This window comes from Desmodus rotundus, chromosome 3, assembly GCF_022682495.2.
Source record: "Desmodus rotundus isolate HL8 chromosome 3, HLdesRot8A.1, whole genome shotgun sequence".
NCBI lineage: Eukaryota > Metazoa > Chordata > Mammalia > Chiroptera > Phyllostomidae > Desmodus > Desmodus rotundus.
Window position 1 is genome coordinate 144,031,342 of NC_071389.1, and position 20,185 is coordinate 144,051,526.

Below are 20,185 nucleotides of genomic sequence, written 5' to 3' on the forward strand. Positions count from 1 at the left end.
AGATATTTTATAATTTATAAACATAGGAACACCTTGAAAGTAAAATTTAAATATTAAAGTTATAGTTAGGGACTAGATTGAACTTGACTAAAGTAATAAAACATAAAATCTGTGGCACTACCTTTTATTAAAATAACCACCAATCTAGTTAAAATATTTGATGTCTTTTAGATACAAAGTATGGTTGAATTACATAGCATGTTGAGATAAAATCACTAACAAGGGAAACATATGTTCCACATTTCTTTGTAAATATGATACCTAGTATTACTTTCATAGCCACTGCAGAGAACATGTGATACCTATTTTGTCAATGATTTCAGTGATTCAGAGCTATAAAAGCATAAAACTTTAGAGTTGGAGAAATTTAGTTACCTTGACACTTACTAGTCTAGTGGAATAAGTGGTATGAATATTGGGTCCAAAGCAAGATCTTTGAGATATCCCTACTTGTAAGGGACTTTAAAGATTTCCTAGATCAGTCTTCTATTTCTTTGCTTCAGATATTCTTTTCTTTTTCTAAATCCATTGTTAGCACTTATTCATTCTGCATAATCTTCTAATCACTAGATTAAGGGTTGGCTCATCGCCAAAGCTGATCAAAGTGAGCCAAAAGAAGACTCTTTCTGTGAGCTCATATGCATACAGCTTAAACCAATACCCAATTTGATTTAACCTGTAAGGACATGACCTTCCAGGGTATTGCTATTACATTTCTGTAAATAGTACAAGGTTCTTTTACCAAGGTCTCTGGTTACATAGGGCTACAATGCAAATCGTTTCTATAAATCCATTAGAGGTTGGAATTGGTAAAAATGCAAAATTCCGTGAAACCAGATACTGTTTTCTTGTTCTTTGTGGATAAATTGCCATCGTAGTTACAGCCAGTTCTTTCTAACCCTGCTCTTCCTCTAGAGGGAGACATAGTCCAGCTTTTATACCAATTTCCGCCCACTCATTTTTTACCGTCTTTTTCTGCAAGACCGCAGTTTGCTTTCAGCAGCAGCTGCGGCTGCTAACAAAACTGGCTGTTGGAAGGGAGGCGGAGGGAGGCAACGCCCCCTGGACCTGCCGTCCTATTTTACTGCTTAACTCAACTCGGAGTGTTGGGACCTATTCTCTCCCCGTGTTCTCCTTGCACAGTACAGGGAGGCCAGCCACTCTGCACTCCCGTGGACAGCCAGGCCGCGTGGAATAGGGGGTGTGGGTGGAACAGCGGGTTCTGCCCTTTACGGTGACTTTTTAAAAGATACCGCCGTTGTCTTTTGATAGTATAGAGCTTTGGAGAGGAGACTTTGATGATCAAACCGCTTCCTTTTAATTTTTCCTTCGGTAATTTGGATTTGTTTCCTCAGCGCCCTCCCTCGCCCCTCTTCCTCCCCTCCCGCCTTTAGCGAAGTGACCGGGTAACACTTGCTCGCTCGTGTTGGATGTTGGACCTAGCACCTCGGTGGTGACGTGGTCAGGTACTGGGGAAAGGTGGACAGCAGCAATTGCTCTTCCTTCTAGCCCACGATGCCTAGAGGGGCAGGGGCTGGGCAGCGTGGGGCTCTGCCAGCAGCACTTCTAGGAGGGATTGCGGCGCTGCAGCTGGCTAGGAGTTGCTGCTAATTGGACTCCGCGCAAAGTCTGGGAGAAGGCACCAGCTGGGACCTATCTGCTAACAGCGGGAACGCGGGCGCCTGAACCGAGGAACTCCGGCAGCTTGCGGGAGGAAGGCTGCCGAGCTCAGAGCCTCTACCTTCCCTCCCCTAATCTCCCCAGCAACTCCTCCACGTTGGAGACCCGGGACCTGCGAGAGCCAGGGAACACGAGAAGTACGCGTCGGAGGCTGCTTTCCTGAAGGTGAATCGTTCCGACCAATTGCCTTTCCCCAGAGAGCAAAAGGGAGGGCTGGAGAGAAGGAACGCAGGATATGTGAGTGTGTGTGAGAGGGAGAGAGGACGCGGGGCGAGAGAAAAAGTCTGCACTCGGCGTTAAAAGCAAACAAATCAGAGATGGAGTAAGGGCGGTAATTGCTGCAAGACCGCCTTGATTCTCCAAGCGGGGGGAGCTGAGCGCACCGCGCGCGTCCGGCGAGGACAGCGGGCGACCGCGGGCGCTGGCAAGGGCTGCGGGACTTGGGCTTGTCCTCAGAAAACAAATCTTTCGATTACTTTGACACTGTGGAATAAAGAGGGGGGGAAAAAGAGACGAGGCTCACACGCTCCACCTTCCACCTGCTTTAAGGGGATTCCAGTGTAAATGTCAAGAGATTCCTGAGCTCTCTTTGCCATCCGAGGAGGAAATACACACAGCGCGCGCACACACGCACGCTCCGGACCTCACTCGCCAGCCCTCCACGAGCACACACCACCCGACCTCGGTTCCCTATGCCCCTGAACGGGGACGGCGGATTGGCATCTTGGAAGCGATGCGAGAGCGGTAAGGCTGGCGCGGGCCCGCGGGAGCTGCAGGAGCATCGCTAGGTGTTGCCGCCACCGGGAAGCCGGGCTGCAGGTAGGTGCGAGCGGTGCCTCCCGCGGACTCTGGGGACTCGGGCGGCAGCTGGGGCACCCGATGCCCGGAAGCCTCCGCTCTCGGGGTCCGGGGCTGTGGGGGGCTCGCCGGGGGAGGGAGAGAGGTGAGAGCCGATGCTGGCTGGGCAGCCGGCGTCTCCCTCGCAGGCGGTCGGGGTAGGGGTGGGGGTCGAGGGGCGCCGAGAGGCATCAGAGCGCTCGAAAGCACTGCCCTCCCTCCTTTTCTGCCCCATTTCTTCTAACGCCGCGAGCGAGCCAGCCGAGGAGGAGAGTGGGTTTACCTCGATCCCTCCACGGAACCCATGCGGGTTCGTGACCATTTCGAACTCCTAACGAGCAGCTGGGGGTCGCGTTCGAGGCAGGGCCGACGCGATGTGCCAGGTCGCCTTTCTGAAATCCCTACTTTCTGTCCACTTCTGAGTAGCCAATTCTCGGGCCTGTCTGCAGACAGTGGGCGTTTCAAGGAGGCTCCTGATTTCTCCACCTCTAACTATTTTCAGGAAGAATCATCTTGATAAGTTCCGGGGTCCCATCTATTTAAAGGTTTATTTCGAGTTGGGAACGGACCCTTTAATAAAGGTTACTACAAGAGAGCTTTAGGAAAAGGATCATTTCACGAACAGTGTTCAAAAAAGAAAAAAAAAAACCAGCTTCGAGAAACTAATGGTTTTTCATTTCTTTCCTAATAGAAGCCTCCCAGATCATGCTAACAGCGCACGCTTTTTCTGTCCCATTGCTTTGCTGTCCCTTCGCCCCTTCTGTTCCAAAAGGCCGGGTTCCTATCTAGAGGTGTTTCTTTGGGCTACGGATCTTCACTTTCATGTGGGGAACGCGTGGTTTCCAGAAACTGCTTTTGCAAAGGAAAGTTTGGGATCCGCCGCCGGGTTTCTGTCTCCTAGGACTGCAGGCTGAGCTACCTAGTTTCCACTTGAAAAGGAGGAACTGTGGGCGCTGGCAAAGCCCCTGGGGAGCCGCGGCGCTTTTCTATCCAGCATTCCCCTTCCTGTCGGAGTGTTAAACAATTGCCCGAAGCATTTGAAATCGAATGTGTAGTTACGACAGTGTCTGGCTAGCCTTTCTTCATCTTGTGCTGAGTGAGTTTGGCTTGTGGCAATGAAACAGCCAAGAAAATATCTTCCTTTTCTGAGTGATAAATCCCCTCTTGCATTTTGCAGACATCTTTTTTTTTTTTTTTTAAACAAAAACAAACAAATGCAACCTTGACTCTGCAAAGTACCTCCAAAGCAGTCAGTATGAGTCCTTCACTCAGGACAGGATGCCTTTCAATTACTATTGACTGAATGATGGTTATCTGGTTCCTGTCTTCCCTACTAGATTGTTGGAGACCTTAACGTCGAGATTTATCAATGAACACATTAAAACTGTGCTATGAGGCAATGTAAGTTAAGGCAATTGAGTAATTAATTTTAGATATCTGTGTGAAGTGCTAGATGGCAATAACTAGCAGAGGAGATTGAAAACACTTCTTAAAGCCTTTCCAAACCAGAGCATTAAGATTATTTGTATTTATTCCAGCCTCCATATGTACTCTCAGATGGGGGAATCTTTAACAATTTCAAATTTGGCACCTAAGAACCTTAAAAATAATCAGACACATGTAATTTAACATTTTCTTTTCCTACTTTATTCTGTTCTGGTTGTCATCCTGGCTCCATTGTTTACACAGCGACCTCTTTACAGTGCTGATTTTCAAAGCCATCAATAGCCACTGACAGTCCTTTGGTTACACTGGAGCTTATTTTATTTTGAAAAGATGAGATCGTATGGTTTATACATATAATCCCATGTGAGCAGGGTCACACCAACTGAATACTCAGGCACGCTGACTCTTTTGAGAGGCAGAACACAGTTTTAGCATGTTGCTTTTTATTAGACATTTTTTTCAGGTCAAAATTTTGATTCTTTCTGCACCTTTAATAAGATTTGGTAGTTTAGGACACTTAAACTTACATATTAATAATAGTGCTATGATAGATGTCTTTTAGAGAAGAACCCAAAACCTTGAGATTAATGCTACAAGTTGTGCTAAAGGGGAATTGAAGGTTTCTCAGTTTATGTGATTTTGAATCTGGACAACGTTAGCTATTTCAACAATGACAAATTGGGGAATGAAGATTTATTGAGACGCCCGTGGATCTATGTTAAAAGTGACATGTATTGCTCAGAGACAACACTATAGTATTTACTAACCACCAAGTTATGCAATGAGATGACATAGCTGTAGAAAGTTCTGTTTTTAGCTGTAGTTACTATTCCTTCTAAAAAATTTATGAGGTAATGAAACTTTGGCAGTAATACAACATTTTATTAAAATTATTTTGTATATTATTAGAAAAGTTTAGAGGTTCTGGATCAGTATCTTCAATGTAGTATTTTAATAAATGATCCTTTTACAATGCATTTTTGAACACTGAAGTGTTGAAAGTGTATTTTAGGGTTGATTTATCACTAATTGCATGTTATGTATTACCCTGTACAGGTAGGGCAAAAATGTGTCTCTCCAGCATTTTCCAGGCATTTCTTATCCTGGGCCCTAATAGAAGGCACTGTCAGATTCTGCCTAAGTTCAGCTGTGGCTACAAACTGGTGAACATTTGCCTCTCTAGTGCATGTCTTAAACTAGAAATGTTCCAAAGTGTCACCAGTTATTTTTAATATACTTGAGAAGATGAAACAACCACAGTGCAAACAGTTCAGTGCCCATGCTTTTACTTCTCCAGTATTTTATTAGGGATGCCTCATTAAGTCGCATTATTCTGCAGCTGTTTTGTTCATTAAAGATTCAAGTAAAAATAAGGAACTTTACTGTGCAATGCAGTTTTGTTTCGTTGGCGAAAAACCGTAAGTTGAAGTAAAAATAAGCATCTAACAGTCCCCTTTGATCTATGCCTGACATTTACAAATGCAATTCATCAACCTGTTATTAGTAAGGCTCTACCAAAACACAGAGAAGAAACATATTAACACAGATGCTGCTAGATATCAAGGCCAAACTAGCTGAATCAACCTCATATTTGATCCATACACTTGCACAGTATTTCACATGATCTTGCTTACGAAGCTTTGCTTTCATTTTTTAATGCTGTGTAATATGATGAATTTGCCATTTACTTCAAAAATTCTTTGGTTAACTTTATTTTGAACTATACTATTTGGAGCATATTGAACTATACCACTGGAAGAGGAGGGATAATTTAACAATGAATTCCTGTTAAGCCTTTTTTGAAAAACGTTTTACTTTAGGTTTGAAGCACAGGCTGAAAGAGGGGAGATAGAAGATGGGCCTGGCAAACAGATACCTAGAAGTTCGTGTTTCAGTTGTCATTGATCACTGATTTATTGGGTAATTTTTAGACAGTCTGATTCTATTTGTGTGGCATGGGAATTCAGTGTCCTTGACAATGAAATAGAACTAATGCTCTTGTCTTCTACTTACTTTTAACAGAAATTTTAAGAAGAATGTATAGATTTATTGGAACATAAGGAAATAACTATTTAAATACATTTCTCTATCTAATCTCTATGTTTATACATATATATGAACATGCATACCTATGTACAAATGCTTTTAATGGCACCCATGCGAAATGCTGATTTTGTATTGAAGGGGGTGAGAACAATTTTTAAAAAATGTCTACACTTTTAGGTACATAGTTTTTCACTGTGTTACATGATTTGACCCACAGTGCAGCTATATCCATAGGTCATTGTTTTAACAAGGTCATTTATAATTGAGTTTTACTGTTTGAGCCACTGTTACATGCAGTACAGTTTTCCTCTTTAGTTTTTCTTTTGAAGGTATTTTTGTTAGTGGTGAAACAGTCCTAGAATGTTACTGGACCTTGGTTCAGCAACTTCAGTACTTTACTTCTAGCCAAGAAAAAATTCAGACTCAAATACAAGCAAAGTTTGTTTAGAAAGTCACAGAGGTAGAAGAAGTGAGCAGTGGAAGAAGTAAGAAGTGAGCCAGCTGGGCTGCGTGGGCTCAGGAAACAGGTTACAGAAGCCAAGAAAAAAAAAAGGGCCCTTAGGGCTTGACAAAGAAAGCAAGGATGTGCGTGCCGGGGGGAAGAAGAGGGTAAAAGACCCAGGTGTGCTCCAGAGAGGGCAGGCACTGGGGGAAGGAGAGAGCAGGGAAAGGTCAGAGTCATGGTCTCCACTGATTGGTAGGTACCAGGGCAGATGGTCATTTGTCATTGAAGCTGGTCCTGATGCCATCCGTGCTGTAGCCCCATCTGGCCTTACTGGTCTTCTAGGCCTGGGGCTGAGACACAGCTGAGGCCTAGATGTTATCTCTGGTTTGACTAAAACTAGTTTGACTCTGTGGTCAGCGGACCTGAGGCATTGTTGCTAAGATTTCTTGATTCAAGTCAGAACCTCATTGTCTTGAGGATTTAAAGCTTAAAGGAGTGGCTGTGCAAGGGCTTGTTTGGGGGTCATATGAGGCTATTCTCTGGCTCCTTTGTTCTTCTTCTAAGGGGCTCTGCTGCATGACTAGTGACATACCAGGGGAGAAGAGGTCTGGGGAGGGTCCCAACTGCATGACCAGTGATGTAAGAGGTCAAGGGGTCTAAACTGAATGCCCAGCCATATAGTAGGGGAGGAAAGGTCACCCTGGGGGCAGGGTCCCACCCTACAGTTGTCCATTTCTAGGCGCCCAGGGCTTTCTGCCCGGGAGCCCACTGTCCTTGCTCTGCTCATGCCTGTCTAACTGCGTACTGCATTTTTAGCTGTTAGGCTGCAGTTGCAAAAATAAATCAGTTTTGTCCTCTATGTAGGGATGCTTTGGGATGTGTTTATTGACACTATGACTGGGAATTTCAACACATTTAAAACACTGAATATGTCTGTGTTCTGTCTTTATTAAATATGCGCCTCCACAGCGCCAACATAAACCATGCATTACATTCGAGCATACTATTTTGCCTTACAAATGACATCTACACATTTTCCAGAAACACATTGATATTATACTCCAAATTTGTGTTAGATTTCCAAAACCCACCCACTTCCAGTGTGTATCCCACATGTATACGTTGGATTCCATCCTGTGCTGTAATGATGGGCAATCTAGTCCCTGAAATCAGTGCAAATCTGGCCTAGTTAGGCAATTAATTGTTATGACCATTGGAAAATATTAGAATACTTTCAGGTTACTTGGGATTTAGATGAAAAGTGAATATATTAGCTGTGAGGAGAACATTCCGTTTTGTTCACAGTGATCCATATGGGGTATGAGAAATAACTGAGGAATCAGAGCTGATAGTGCACTTTTATTAGATAAAGCCCTTTTAATTACTTCCTTTTAATCATCTCCTGAATTACTCCATGGTAGCTGTAATTGTGTTATGATTTCCTCCGAATGACCAGTCAGTGAAGGTAGGTCTGTCTTCCTTTCCCCTAGCAATAGCACAAACATAGTCATTCAATTGAATTTATCTTTGTTTTTGAAACTCTTTGCGGAGAGATTGATATTGTGATAATGTTGTATTCTTAGCAATCATGGTGATAGAATGAATTTAGTATTTTGGCAAAGTGGGGACAAACCGTCAAAGAGGTCTCCTTTGCTTTCTTATCTCCTTGTACTCTCTGAAGCTAACTCTTCACATAAAGCCTGGAGAGTGCAAGGTAGCTTTTGATGAATGCAAGGTTTGTTTTACTAAATATTTTTATGATTTTTTCCCCTGCTATGAACTAGTCACTGTATAATTGCATGCATGTGAATGGCAACTGTGTTGACCTTTAAAGGTCATGCAAAAATTCTAAACCTTTCAATTTACGGTGTTAATTGCCTATGGCCTCCTGTTGCTGTGTATGGAGCTTTCTGTTGAGTTTAATAACACAGAGTAATACTTTGCAGTATTACTTTCGGTGGCAGATTATGCGGCTCTTTATAAGCACATTTATGAAGGTTTTCATAGTGGGCACTATGACAGAAGATTTTTGGAAAAGTGTATTTGTGCTTTGGAATTAAAGTTTTCAAGCTAGAATGGCCTGGGCTATGAGGAGATGGACAGATTCTTTCTGGGACAAAAGACCCATCATTCAAAATTATTATCTATATGTAAAGACTGTGCATGGTGTTATTTGATTCTGGCTGAGTTTTTCTTCTTTAATGTCCTTCTTGGAAATTCCAGTCCTAATTGTACTTAGATATTGGAGGAAGGACATATGCTTGCTCTCTCCTGCTCCATTATGGAAAAGACCGTCCATATGAGAGAAGCAAATGTGTTGTCTCTTCCAGACTGCTTTTTCCTGGCTTCATATTCTTTGTCTTTATGGGTTGTAAAGTAAGCGAACAGGGAAGTGAAAAAGGGTCATGTGGCCATAGGAATCCTTTTTTTTTTTTTTTTTAAGATTCTATTTATTTTCAGAGAGAGGGGAAGGGAAGGAGAAAGAGAGGGAAACATCGATTGGTTGCTTCTTGCACACCCCCAACTGGGGACCTGGCCCACGACCCTGGCTTGTGTCCCAACCTGGAACCAAACCAGTGACCTTTTGCTTTGCGGGAAGTTGCCCAACCCACTGAGCCACGCTGGTCAGGGCATAGGAACCTTAATAAAACCTCAAGCTAGTAGTAATTGGACAGAGACTTTGTTAGAATGTATTTATTGTTTGAGAGGGCAGTTTTTCTACAGCTCTAAAACTTGGTTCCCTCAAACAATACAGCTCTATGTACTGATGCTGTAAATTTCTCACTGCTCAGATCTATCATGAATTCAGAAATAGACAATAAAGACCATTCGTGTTTACAGTAAAGACCATAAACACTTTCAACATAAACACTTACATTTTTATATGTATTAATTTATGGACAGTTTCAAGTTCATGTAAGGTGGACACACTTGGTTATTTTTACCCTTCCTTTCTTACTTTAGTTTTACTTTGTAAAAGGTGTATAGTGAATGCATGCTCAAGTTTGTTGGTATTGGAGAGTTCAATAAATTTCTTCTTAGAATGGCTGTCAGACATATTCATATCAGTGACCTGGTCCTGCTTTTGTTTTTATGAGGTCTGCCCAGAAAAAGTCCAGCCCAGCCATTGTTAATATAACAAGAACAGTTTGTGCCACATGGATGTAACCTGGCAGCCAAGGAGAGTGGACTGGAATGCACATGCGTGAACAATGATGCCTTCATTGTACTAGTTAGTAGGGGCAGTAGACACCGTCGAGTGAGCATGTGTACTATGTGGCCATTGCATTCAAGATGACAGAGTGAGTAGAGCAATGAATTTGCATCACGTTTGTGTTAAGCTTGAACATTCCTCTGTGCAAACTATTCAGGTGATTCAGAAGGCCGTAGCTATGGGCTACTGGTGATTGGCAGCTTCATCACGACCACATGCCCGCTCATGCATCTCATCTCATGTAGAGTTTTTTGGTAAAACATCAAATCACCCAGGTGACTCAGCCCCTCTACAGCCCAGTTTTGGTGCCCTGCGATTTTTGGCTTTTCCTAAAAGTAAAATCACCTTTGAAGGGGAAGAGATGTCAGACTGTCGATGAGATTCAGGCAGCTGATGGCGATTGGGAGAACTCTATGAAGTCCTAAGGTGCCTACATTGAAGGGGACTGATGTGTCATTGTCCTATGTACAATGTTTCTTGTATCTTATATCTTCTTCAACAAATGTCTCTAGTTTTTAATAGTACAAGGCTGGATACTTTCTGGACATACCTGCTATTTCCTCAGGAAGTTGAGTTTAATTGAGCGAAAGAGCTCCAACTTTAATTCTTCTCTTCTTGGTTTATAAGGATAAAGGAGGTAGATGATCTACCTTTCAGTCAGGTAATCCAAAGGCCAAGGGCATAGTGAAAGGGGACTATAATCTCAGACTCCATCAAACCTAACTGGATAGTTTTAAGGTCAAGAAAAATTTTTAACCAAAATTTTTTTCAGCTTTAGTTCTTAAAATGTTATATCACAATAGTTTCCTGTTAAGATACATATTTAGTATTATTGAAAACACTTTTTAGACTGATTGTTGATGTGTTTATAAATATACCAGAATTTCAGCAGCATTTAGATTTTGCTATTTGACTCTGTTTGTTCATCCCGTCATTTGCTGAGTGGTTACAATGCATTGGTTTGCATTTTGGTTAGCAGATGAATTTTGAAAGTGACTATTATGACACCAGCGTGATACAGTGCGGAGAGCTCTGGAGGTGCTTTCATAGTTCTACCAATAAATTACCTGTAACCACAAGAAAATCACTTTATTTCATTGTGCCTCAGATTCTCAGCAATAGATTTTTTCAGTCAAATCTTCAAGACAGTTAAAAATTAACTTTTTTCTCTCTTGTGTTCAGACCTACCAAGTAAGCATCATGGCATGAGAGGTACAGTAACAGTACTGTAAGACGTACCTTTTAGTTGGGAAGTCAAGGACATCTAGCGCATCAGCAAATGTTCCATAAATGCTTTTTAATAAGTGATTTGCAGAAGTTGTCCAGCTTTATAAGATTGGGATGATGATGATAATGATGATTATAATGACGATTATGGTAATGACTAAAGACTATAGACATGGGGACATAAAATTGAATCAGACTATATCTTACAATTCAGTTTAGCCATTTTGTCTAGTTTGTATCATACTGTTTTGTTGCAAAACAAGTTGTAATAGGCCATGAGTATTATTAGGCTTATTAGGGTTACATATCTTTTCATAGTTGCTGGAATAAAGTGAACAAAAGTGGAGCTAGACTATCAAATGAATACAGTCTTCATGTACCTGTTGATGATTAAACACATGCATTCAAAAGCTGTGTATGAATTTTTGAGAATTTATAATTCCTGGTAAAAGTTCATTCATTTACTCAATAAGTATTTATTAAAAATTTCCTGGGGGTTTGGGAATCTCCCAGTGAATAAAAAAGACAAAGATACCCGTCTTCATAGAATTTACCATTTCAGTATATTGGAGTATTGAAATGAACCTGGAGGAGTGGTTTAAGAATGTATTGTGCTGTGTCTGCAGCTGCTACTAATTCTTGTTTATGACTGTGAAGTACAGTACATTTCTTACAGTTTAACCATAAAATAGTTAAAATGTCCAAGTTGGAATGAGTTGTGTAGCAAAATAGCACAATATTTATTTAAAGTGAAGTAGTATGTAATTCAGTGGATTGATTCCAGCTCAAAAGGTCTATGATGAAACCAAAGGTAACCAAACAGTAGTTCCTTTTCCTGAATTACACATACGGAAGAATAAATTCAGAGAGGCTGAATGATTTGAGATCAGTGACGTGATGCTCCTTAGAGCCTCTTAAAAGTGTTGCAAATTCAAATGCCTGTGGGGTCTGGCTGGGAATGTGAATGAGTGAAGCAGACCAAATGGAAGATGACAAATGGCAACTGACACTCCGCCTCAGCTACAGTGTTGGGGAGACCATAGGGAGTGGTGGAGGTTCTGGCCAACATCTGAGTGGGACAGCTGAGCCTTGGCTCCAACTTATTACCATGCCAGAATGTAGGTGTGATGTTGCCAGGTTTTCTGATTTGTAGAAGAGAAGTTAGATGTGCAGATTTTTTGATGTGAAAGTTCCAGATTTATAAATGATGGTAATGAAGTCAAAGTTAAAAATACTGTGTGGGCCAACAGACATATCCACAGGCCATATGCAGGCTAAGGGGCATGAGCTGTTGACAGGGATATGCGAAAACAGCTAGTTAGGGAGATATGTGTGTGCCTGCCCTCTGCCATCTCTCACCATAATCCTCCAGCTCCTTGGCATCTCCAGTCAGTAAAGGTTGCCAGCAAAGGGCTCAGCTGGAGCAGCTGAATGATAACGAGCAGTGCTTCAATCTCATCTCTGTATTTAGTTTTCTTCATATTGACTTACTTGTGCAGTTGACGCTGAACTCACCTTGAAGTTGGGGGTGTTTTGTAGGGTTTATGAGAGATGCTGAGAATGCAGAAGTTTGAGTTTAGCTAAATATTGGGAATGTGCTTTATAGTTCTCTTTTCCTTATTCCTTTAGATTATTGCTTCTTAAACTTCAAAATGCTCACAAGTCTTCCAGGGGAATTTTGCTAAAATGCAGGTTCTAGAGTGGGGCCTGAGATTCTGCATTTCTAACATGCTCCCAGGCAGAGCTAATGCTGTTGGCCCCTGCACTGCAGTTGAGTTGCGAGGTTTTAGAGAGATTTTTACCCTTAATTCCCACCCATGCATGCGGTAAAGTAGGAGGCGTCCTACTCTGACCTCTGGCAGCTTTCTCCTTGTAGTACCAGCCCAGACCTGGCCACTGCCTCTCAACGCTTTTCTCAAAGGCTCTGTAATCTGAGCACAGAATTCATAAGTGATTTGCTTATTTTTCTACTCTTTTATTTAGAGTACATATTTTTCCTCCAAAGTATTACCAGAAATTGTCTGTTCTTCATATATTAATGCAAGTTTGATTTACTTCCTATATCTTGAAAGAATAAGTTGACTTCTTAAGTAGGACATTATAATGTACATGGATATATTCTGACATCCAAAGTCAATTTTGGCTCCCTAAATCATTTTTGGAATTTCAACAGTATTTGTTTCCTTTTAGGACTTAAGTGTAAAAATTTTGGCCACAATATGTAGATTTTTTTGTTCTATTTAAGTAGTTTTTGTGAGTAGGTAAAAGGATAGACTTGAAAACAGGTGGTTTACTATGTTTATTGCCCTTACAACTTTAAAGTGAATCTCTCTCTCTTTTTTCTTGTTCTGCTAATCCTAACTACCTTCCCACAGTGGTCTCTTTTGGATTGAAGACATAATGACTTATTTAGGGAGTATATGTTCTTTATATATCAATAGTATCTTTTTTCGTAAACCAGTTTTACTAATGCCAAGTGTCATATAGTTAGGTTTGTGACTCCATTGTACTGCGGTATGACCTGGGCCTCACGTCACAAGCTTATTTTACTGGGTGAATGATATCGTTGTCAGTTTTATCAGTGCCCCGGAAATTCTTATGTTTCTTATGCTGGCATATTAATTGGAAACTGAGATTGGATTTAGACTTGTCAGTCTGAGGGAGTGAAGCAATTTGTTTTCTTGCAAGTTGTATGATTAATATAGTTTGCAATAGTAATGCTATTAAAGCTTACTCAGTTTCTTTCATTTAAGTGCTTAGAAGTTTATATTATATGAAACAGCTTTGCTTAAAGCTGAGTAATGGTATAAATTCACTTTACTGTGCCTGTTGGACTGTAAACTCTGTGAGGAAGAGCCGTGGATATCATGTTTCTGTTGATTCCCAGTGCTTAGCACAGTGTCTGGCACATAATAGATACGTCATAAATTTAATGGGAAGTTGATCAAGAGTTCATACTGGTAAAATGTCTTCTGCATATTTCTTCAATGTGAAAGGAAGTATTCGGTGAAACATTGCCGTTTATTCTGTCTGAGGGTGTGTTTATGTTGTGCGTGTATGAGAAAGAGAACTTACTGGAAAAGAGAGAGAGATGGAGAGGATATTTATTTTGACCTACCCTTGAAAGGTATTTTAGAATTAAAAACATACATATGCATTCTAGGCAAAACATGGAGAACAAAAATAAAATAAGCATGCTGACTGATATTCCATCATTTATTGTAACCTGGAGGTTTAGAAACTATATATGCTTGTAATTCTACTGTTGTATAAATTAAATAATGTTTGTCAATGTCAGATTTAAGTGTTGTTAATCACATATGGAATATACGTTGATTGCTCTTGTCAGTGACTTGACCCATCATTCATTAGGGAATTTAAAGCCATTTATTCTTATCTACATAATTACCATTTTCATAATTTATCATGAACCAGATTTGCTTTTTTTCACCTTCAGGAACACTTGTGACTGTGATACCATTGTTCTTGGCTTTAATGGTATTTAAAATTATTGGTGTTGTAAATTTTAAATGCTATTTAGTATGGATAGTATACATTCAGATATTTTATTTGAGTCATTCTGGGTCAAGTAAACCTTTAAATGCTTACTGCCATGGAAGATTTTACAAAATTAAAATTTTTGACTATATTTGATTATTATGGGAACCCATGTGTATTATATAACTAAAAATGTCAACTCCTTAGATCATTAAAAACTTAGTTGAATTTTTTGTGTCACCTTTATTTTAAGAGATTGAGTTAAACTGTATATATTTGCATCCCTATATGCTTAAAAGGTTTTTTAAAACCCTTGAATATTATGTCTTCTTTGAAGTATTCAAGGTATTTTTGGGACTCCTCAATGAATCAAAAGACAGGTTTTGAATTGAATGAACCTGTTTTTTCCTGTACTGTCCCAGAACACTGAGAAGTGTACAATGAAGATCTAAGGTTATTGGGCGAGGGCTGCTGTGGAACTTACTGAAAAGGATCTGGCTGCGTGCTGCCCGTCCGCTGGCGCCCACCCGCCCACCATAGTGTTTATCAGGAAGAAGCAGCAGGAGCAGCAGCTGCAGTTCTATTCCAAAGAGAGGTTTTCTGCATATTTCTTCTAAAGCTTGTAGTTGGACTTTTAAATAATTCATTCTGGACTTCTGGTCAAGATGGAGGTATAGGTAGACACACTTTGTTTCCTTGTACAAGCATAGGAAGGATCACAACTAACCTCAAAATAAAAAACACCCAGAACTGCCAGAAAATGGAACTGCATGGAAGTCTGGCAACCAAGGATTTAAAGAAGCCATATTCATCCAGACAGGTAGGAGAGGAGGAGATGGGGACTGGAGCAGAGAGGATGCAGTGTGGCAGTGACGTGGTGTTGGAGGTGGCAGGTGGAATGGGCAGTCTCATGTCCACATGTGGTGGATAAAAATCAGGAGGGACACGTTGGGAGTGAGTGATCCAAGTCCCAGGCCAGACTGTGTAGCACAGTGTGCCAGCACCTGAAAATAAAGCCTCATAACCTCTGGCTGTAAAAACCAGTGGGGGTTGGGGCAGTGGAAGAAACTACCAGTCTCTCAGGAGAGTCTGTTTAAAGGGCCTGCATGGTCCTAGAACATACACAAACCTGCCAACTCTGGGAACGACCACTGGGGGAACAGCTAGAGGGGCACCGGTTGCAAAAGGAATGGATTCAAGTGATGGAAATGGGGCAAGTGCCGAGCAAGTCTCCAGCAGCCAGCCAGACAGCAGCATTGTCCCCTCTCTGAACCCCCCCCCCCCCCACACATACAGAGCCACAAAGAGGTGAAGCAGGTTGCCCTGCCATGGTGAATACCTAAGACTCTGCCCCATACAACTCAATAGGTGCTAAGACTGGGAGTAAAAGCAGCTCTACCTAATACACAGAAACAAACACAGGGAGGCTTCCAAATTGAGGAGACAAAGAAAAATGGCCCAAATGAAAGAACAGAACAAAACTCCAGAAAATGGAGATAGCCAACCTGTCAGATGCAGAGTTCAAAACACTGGTGATAAGGATTCTCAGAGAACTCCTTGAGTTGGGCAAAGGCAGGAGGGAAGAAATGAAGGCTACACTAAGTGAAATAAAGAAAACTCCACTGGGAACCACAGCTAAGGGGAGGAAGTCAGGGATCAAATCAACAATTTGGAACATAAGGAAGAAATAAACAATCAATCGGAATAGAATGAAGAAACAAGAATTCAAAAAAATGAAGAGAGAATTAGAAGACTCTGGGACACCTCCAAAAGTGCCAACATCTGAATTATAGGGATGCCAGAAGAACAGCAAGAGGAAGAAATTGAAAACCTATTTGAAAAAATAAAGAAAAAAGCTTCCCTAATTTGGCAAAGGAAATAGACATACAAGTCCAAGAAGCACAGAGAGTCCCAAACAAGTTGGACCCAAAGAGGACCACACCAAGGCACATTATAATTAAAATGCCAAAGGTAAAATATAAAGAAAGAATGTTAAGTGCAGCAAGAGAAAAGCAGAGTGTTACCTACAAAGGAGTTCCCATAAGACTGTCAGCTGATTTCTCAAAAGAAACTTTGCAGGCTAGAAGGGACTGGCAAGAAGTATTTAAAGTGATGAAAAGCAAGGACCTATAACCTAAATTACTCTATCCAGCAAAGCTATCATTTAGAATGGAAGGCCATATAAAGTGCTTCCCAGACAAGGTAAAGCTAAAGGAGTTCATCATCACCAAGCCCTTATTATATAAAATGTTAAAGGGAATCATTTAAGAAAAACAAGATCAAAACTATGAAAATTAAAATGACAACAAACTCACAACTATCAGCAACTGAATCTAAAAAACGAAAACAAACTAAGCAAACAACTAGAACAGGAACAGAATCATAGATATGGAGATCATGTAGAGGGTTATCAGCAGGGAGGGGGAAGGGGAAAAGTAGAAAAAAGATACAGGGTTTAAGAAGCATAATTGGTAGGTACAAAATAGACAGGGGGAGGTTAAGAATAGTATGGAAAATGGAGAAGCCAAAGAACTTATATGCATGACCCATGAACATGAACTAAGGGTGGGGATTGCTGGAGGGAAGGGGGGTATTGGATAGAAAGGGGGAAAGGGGAAAATTGGGAAAACTGTAATAGCATAATCAATAAAATATACTTAAAAATACACAATGCAAGTAATAAAAATGATCAAGGAAAACTAATACATACATACATAATTCATACTGATTAAAAAATAAAGAGAAATCTATTTTTTCTTCAACTCAATCCCAAATATAAAATTAATGAAAAATTAAGGGACTTTACAATACTGAAAGACTTTCAAAATCAATAGATTTAAAGTCAAGCTTATTGTATATTGGTGAGATTTACCTTGGAGCAAAGTCTGTGTTACAACTCTAGGAAGACTGGGTGAGCTATGTGGGTTTTTTTTTGGCCTAGTGTCTTTTCCTAGCAGCAAATTACATCTAGTCTTTAAGGTGGACTTCAGGGTTTGTGGTTAATACTTCATTTTGTATTTTGAGAAATCTGTTTTCACGTTCACTGGGTAGATGGTATGGCAGACTGGAGTGAAATTAAAGAAAAAAAGAAGGCGATAATTGGCAGTTAGGGATTGAGAAGGTTTACATTTTGTAGAATATAATTGGGAAGAGGAATTAGGTAGGGGGCCAGATGGAGTGACAGGGAGAAAATAGAGGTCAGAAGGGAAGTTTGTTCTAGCTAGTAGTTTTATACAAAGAAAAGAGGAAATCCTTGATCTTTGAGAGAGGTTGGAAGTTAGGCGAAGAATAAATGCATTGCAATTGCCGGGGAACAAAGAGGTAAAGTGTCAGTGAATGGAAGTAATGCACTGTAGAGAAAAATGCCTGGTGCCAAACCAAAATTTCCCCCGGGTCTTATAAAAACTCTATCCCAGAATAAGAAATTTTCTTCAGGGCATTTTACTAAACTAAAAGTCTGAAAGAAGGTTACTGAACACTTTTGTCTTTAGTTTCTCATTGGTGAATTGGATTTAATGATTACTTAAATTCCTCCAAGCTCTGTAAGTCAGTGGTGCCCCTAGGTCGTGCTCCTGTGCTTCTGTTCCGTCACACTAACATGTCTTGAACCACTGTCCTTTCTCTGTGCTCCGTCCCTATGCTGTGAAATCCTAGAGGCCAAGGAATGTGTCTTACTCTTCACTATGTACCTCCCAAGCCTAATCCAGAATGGATTCAGACATTTCATGTTTATTTTATTAATTGATCTTTAATTTTTTGTTCTAAAATTCCAAATTATTTTCACCTTTCATTTCCATAGTAAACAACAAAGTGTGTTCCAGAGACGCACATAGTAGCTACATTTGCATAGTGCTGTATTGTTTACAAAGGCGCATTCACACAATGATTTCCTCTGATACTGTGAAACAGTTTTGGGTTGGGGGTAAGTGCTACCTTCAACTTTGGGTGAGGAAACTCTCGTAGAGAGTGATAAAAATAATACAGCTATCGAGTGCCAGGAGGCTGGTTTGAATTAAAGCCTCTCTGCTGGGAGACGATTCTCCACGGGTCGGTCTCTCAAGACATTAACTGCCCTTTTCCTCCATAATATCTTTTTAAGGATGTGTAAAAGTGACCTGTCTTGGAAGATAATGTTTCCCTCTGAATCACAAGGCAGATTTGCTTACTGTCCAGTGTAACAAAAACAACGTCTCCCTCTAGGCCAAAGGGAGGTCTGCTTTAGCCTGTTATAAAATATTTGGGTTCACTTAGCTCAAGGTTCCACAAAGCAAGTACGCATGACGTTCACGTGGGCTGGTGTGCATCACACCTGTGGGACCTGAGGTCAAGAGAACCAACTAAAATATGACGTTTACTCTACTTGCTGTGCAGTGAGTAATAATAGGTCTCTCATCCAGGAGTCTCATGTCTTTAGCCAGCAACCAGAAAAAATGGTAGGCTAACTTGTAAGAATGCGGGTAGGGTAAAAATCTCAAACCCTTCATAGTCCTTGACAGTGTACTTTTCTGTTACATTGAATGATATCTCGTTTTCTTTGCCTAGTTTATGCCCATTTTCATAGCTATTCTAAAGTTGTAACAAAAGTGAGTGACCTATGTTACTGGTGGCGGGCTTCTAGTACTGCCCCACCGGGATCCCTCTTGAGGCCCATTCTCCTCTGATATTTAGAAAGATCCCTTAGTGGCAGTATAGAGAACAGGTTCCGTGGGGGTGAGGCATGGAACCTGTTCTATTAGAATAGGAAGCCAGGGAGACCAGCTGGAGAGGTATTGTAGTGATTCTAGTGAGAACTGGAGAGAATTTGAAGAAAAAGAATTAAAGAAGGGAGTAAAAAAGACACAATTTAGAGGTGGAAGATGGAACCAACTGGTCTTAGAGACTGACTGTGTGGAGAGAGAGAGAAGAGGGAAAAAAAAAAAAGTCAAGAATAGGTCCTGGCTTAGGTGGCTGGTGTTGTTTAGATGGGAAAATCCCAAAATCTGTTGTAGTCTATTTAGATGAAGACAACAGCTTTTACTTTAGGCATTTTGAGTTTGAGGTGCCCTTGGGGTATCGAAGAGGAAATCCAAATAAATAGTGGTACCTTTGAGTGTGGAGTTCAGGACAGAGTTGTGGTTTAGGGACAGAGGTTTGGGAGTCATCAGTGCCCGTGTGGCCGTTGGAACCTGCTAACTGGGTAAGGCCTCCAGGAAGAGTGTGTAGAGAACACCAAGGAGAGACCCCTGGGGAACAATAATGTATATGAAAGAATCTCAGCTCAACTTACTGTCAGCAGGAGGAGTCACCGTTCTCTCTGTTGTTCTCTCTCTCTCTCTCTCTCTCTCTCTGGGTTTTTGCCCAGTTCGCAGCCACTTGGCCCCATAAACCATGGACACCAGCTTTCCTGCAATCATCCGCTGCCTGGAGAAGCTGATGATAGCAGGAAGAGAGAGCAATGCAGAAGAGTGGGCAGCATGCTCAGAGTTCCCTATTTGTCTTTTCCCTCTGCTATGCCCTGAATATTTTATGTACTAAGGCTGTGACCCTGCATAGCTCTCACAGACAAGAACACTGGGAGGGGACAGAGATGGTTTCCCTGTGGTCTTTGTGGAAATTTATAGACATTTACAGAATTTAAAACTCAAGCCTTTACAGTGTGCTAGCCACTGTGCTAAGCACTGTACAGAATTATCTCATTCTGTACAGTAAATCACACAGTTATTCCAGAGAAAAGCACTACTATTATTCATATTTTTATAAATAAGTAGCTTGAACAAGGTCACACAGGTTGTAAGAAGTAAAGACAAGTTTTG

The 20,185-nt window shown here is 41.0% G+C and overlaps 1 protein-coding gene across 1 annotated transcript in view; it reads left to right on the top strand.

The window, feature by feature from the left end:
* Nucleotides 1-1,096: 1,096 nt before the first annotated feature.
* Nucleotides 1,097-20,185, top strand: part of TAFA2 (TAFA chemokine like family member 2) — a 425,687-nt gene continuing 406,598 nt past the window's right edge. The window contains exon 1 of the mRNA XM_045184791.3: nt 1,097-2,499. The gene's annotated coding sequence lies outside the window, so the exon portion shown is untranslated. The remainder of the gene's footprint in view (nt 2,500-20,185) is intronic.